The sequence below is a fragment of the Egretta garzetta genome, unplaced genomic scaffold (assembly GCF_000687185.1).
Source record: "Egretta garzetta isolate BGI_Z169 unplaced genomic scaffold, ASM68718v1 scaffold277, whole genome shotgun sequence".
Lineage (NCBI taxonomy): Eukaryota > Metazoa > Chordata > Aves > Pelecaniformes > Ardeidae > Egretta > Egretta garzetta.
In genome coordinates, this window is record NW_009260271.1 from 315,806 (window position 1) to 319,524 (window position 3,719).

Consider the following 3,719-nt stretch of genomic DNA (forward strand, 5'->3'; position numbering starts at 1 on the left):
CCGCAAGGGCAATCGCTACCAGATGTAAAGCTGTGCTGGCCGGCAAGTAGGACAGGAGGCTTGGGAGCCCAGCACCAGAGAGGTGGACACTGGAGAGACCGGAGCATCTGAGAGCTCACTAGCGAGAGACAACGAGCTTGGACCTGCTCGGTGCGCACGTGTCTGAGCGTGGCAGCTGGGGACACTGGGGCAGCCACAGCTACTGGGCCAGCAACCGGCAGGGCCTGCATGCTATGTGTGTATACGTATGCACATACCTGCATATGTATGCACGCGCACGTGTATGTGCGTCTTTTCCACTAAGGGACCTGCATCTTGAGCAGCCAGACAGGGGAACCAGACGAGGCCGCTGCTTGTGTCTGCGAGTGCTGCGGCTCCCGGCCCCGTTGATCTGCGTGGCCAGCGGCGTGCGCACCTCTACGCCTGCGTGGGGAAGGAGGAGTGGGGGGGATGCTGCTGCACCATCGGACTGCGCCAGGGTCTCTGCCAGGGGTCAGGAAGGAGCAGCCACCTGGTGCTGAGCGAGCCAGATCGCCTTTGCACAAGCACGAGGAGCAGTGCTGCCACTGAATGCTCGCATGGGTGTGTGTGTGAGGGAACTGGAGACTGCTGCGGTGGGGGCGTTCAGAAGAACGATGTATCAGGCCAGCCTGCACTTCAGACCAAGACTGATGTTCATTAGCAGCACACACTTATTACCATCACCCTTCCTGCCCGCGGCTGGCGCTGAACCACGAGGTGTTGAAGGCAGCTGGTCCTCCAGAGTCACGTCCCACGTTTGCCATGGGCACAGGAGGCCGTGGAGGGTGCCGGCGGGCAGAGGGGCTGCTTCCACGGGCCACGCCGCTGCTTGACCTGCCTCTTCCCCTAAACCTTGCCTCTTCCCTAAAGCCAGAGCAGGCTTTCCCCGGCTCTCCAGGTTGTGCTTCTCCGACAACTGGTAACTGATCACTGGTGAGTTATCCCTGCTGGCCTCTGGGGTCTCTGCTTCCAACCTGTGCCCCTATCTTCCAAAGCCTTCGCTGTCATCCCGTTCCTGACCGTGGAAGAGATGCCTGCTAGCGAGCTCTGCTCCGCACAGCACAGTCTGACAGCACGAGCCAGGCCAGGACCAGCGGCCCGCTGCTAGCAATGATGGCACTGCCACTGCTGCTGGGCCACTGAGCAAAAGCCAATCCCCTCCAGCACCGCATCAAGTGAAGAAGAGCAGTTCTTGCTAAAACTGCTGAGATTTCCATAGAAGCGCTTCGACCAAAGCTGTAAGCTGAGAATTACTCATCCTCGTGACAGAATATTTGAAAACTAAATTTGCACAGAGGTTTGCTTTCAAGAGAAAAAGTTATTTGAAAGTCCACAGTGCATTGAAGAATTGGCTGTTAGGTGAAAGCTGCTTGCTCTGTCTATCCCTTGTAAGCATTTGAGCCAGGAATCAAAATGCAGTAAAAAGAAAGCACGTTAAACTTCACGGCATGATCCAGGTGGGTACCAGGGCATCACTGAGCATCAGTGCTTCAGGGTTTTTTTCTGAAACATGCTTTCACACAGAGGGAACTTTTACCTCAGATGTTGACTTTAGCTCCCTTAAAAACTCTTGTTTACATTCATTTTTATTCATCTTTAGTAAGCTGAATAGGAAAACCCCTGACCTGCCACCACCAGGCAAAGCAGTCTGATGCAGAAATTCAGCTTACAGAATGTTTAGTTTCAGGAAATCGATGATATCCAAAACCATTTACAGATGAAAAATATGAAGTGGCTTTTAACTGAACATTCCAGTTTCAGAGAAATCCTCGTACAATTGTGTATTTTTGAAAAAGTGCAATGCTTGTCGGTGTCCCTCCAAGGTGGAAGAAGTTCATTCTAAAATGCAAAGACAGCAAAATAAAGAAAAATGACCACTTGCTCTCCTTGCCAGGTCAGAGTGACAAGGAGCGCTCCTGTCATTAGCAGGTCAGGGAAGGGGCAGCTGTTCTGCACCGGGAGGTGCTGGTTCATTACGAACCCAGGAAGAAAGGCACTAAGACTCGGTAAAGGACCACTGAAGATGCTAATTATTAGAGCCTACGCCATGATCTAGTTAGCGGTGTCCCTGCTCCTGCAGGGGGGTTGGACTAGATGACCTCTAGGGGTCCCTTCCAACCCCAAACAGTCTATGATTCTATGAAGAGAGGACAGCGTAGATAAACTTTGGTCCCTTTAGATGCTGGGACCCACAAGCTGTGCAGCACCAAACAGGCGTCCAACCAGCATACAGCACGCCCAGCAGGTCCTGCCCGTGGAAGGTGCACCCCACTTTGGTCGTTTGAGCTGTTACAGGACTTTTTTGCGATAAAACAGTCCTGTTCATCATTTGTACTACCAGAGAGAAGGGAGTTTTGCATGAGAACTCCTTGCTACACTCCTGGATCAAGGCAAGGCCAGGCAGGTGGTGCAACTGCCAGGACCAAGAGGGAGCAGCCTGCAGGCTCCGCTGCTGCCATCACCAGCCGGGGAAGCTCAAGGGACGCGCCCAGCACAGCCCAGCCGGAGGGCCAGGCAGCACGGCGCAGCACAGGCTGGCTGGGGATAACTGCCACAGGGATTCAGCGGCTCTGCCACAGTCATGACTGACCCAGAGCACTCCTCCTCCTCTTCCTTCTCTGAACTGCCCCGCAACACAATGGGCCACATCCTCTGCCTTCTCCAAAGCAGCCACTGTTTGGGACTGAACAATCTGGTTAAAACAGTTTAAATCTGACAGGTAGTTCAGACAAGAGGCTCAAATTCTCCAGGGAGTCCATCAAACCCCACAGCTTGGTTGTTCCCGGTCTCGGTGCTGTCCTTGGCAATCCTCAGCAGTTTCTTTTGGAGGTTCACTGTTAGGTCCAGGTTCACCCCTCTGAGGGTGGATCAGCCTTGAAGTCACTCAGGCACTTTGCACCCAAGTGACCACTTCTTCCTCAGCCAGCTCTCTGCTTTCCTGCAGGAAGCCCTGCCTGGATTCAATTCCTTTTGTTGCATGGTCTGCAAAGATACCACATCTTCTTCATCAGCTCTTCTGGGAGCATCTGCCATGGCACAGGCACACGACAGCGTTCAAGGGCCTGGTTCCCGCTTGCCATAAAGCTGTAGTCCACACACTGCCGTTCGGGGAGCAGAAATGGAAGTGTCTAAGGCACCAGGGTGGTCGTGGGGAACACGGTTTGACCGGGTGTTCTTTCCCAGCAGGACGCCGCAGGGAGCGAGGCATGCTCTTCTCCCTGGTAACGGGCGATAGGACGAGGGGGAATGGTTTGAAGCTGCGTCAGAGCAGGTTTAGGTTGGACATAAGGAAAAACTTCTTCACTGAAAGGGTTGTCAGGCTCTGGAATGGGCTGCCCAGGGAGGTGGTGGAGTCCTCATCCCTGGGGGTATTTAAAAGAAGGATGGATGAGGTGCTTAGGGACAGGGTTTATGGTGGGATGGCAGCGTTAGGTTAAAGGTTGATGATCTCTGAGGTCTTTTCCAACCAAAGCGATTCTATGATTCTATGCTGCGTGCTCCCTCGCTGCTCTTCTCACCTGTGACATTCCTCCCATCGCCCCCGCTCTTTTTTGTCCCTCGCTGTGTCTTCCCCCGGGCCTGCAAGAGACCTGAAGGCAGCAGGGAGGCATCAGAAATCCCTCCCAACGCCCTGGGGCAGGGCAGCGCACCCAGCCCACGCTCATTTCTCCTCTGTGTCGCGGTGCCACCCGCCAGCC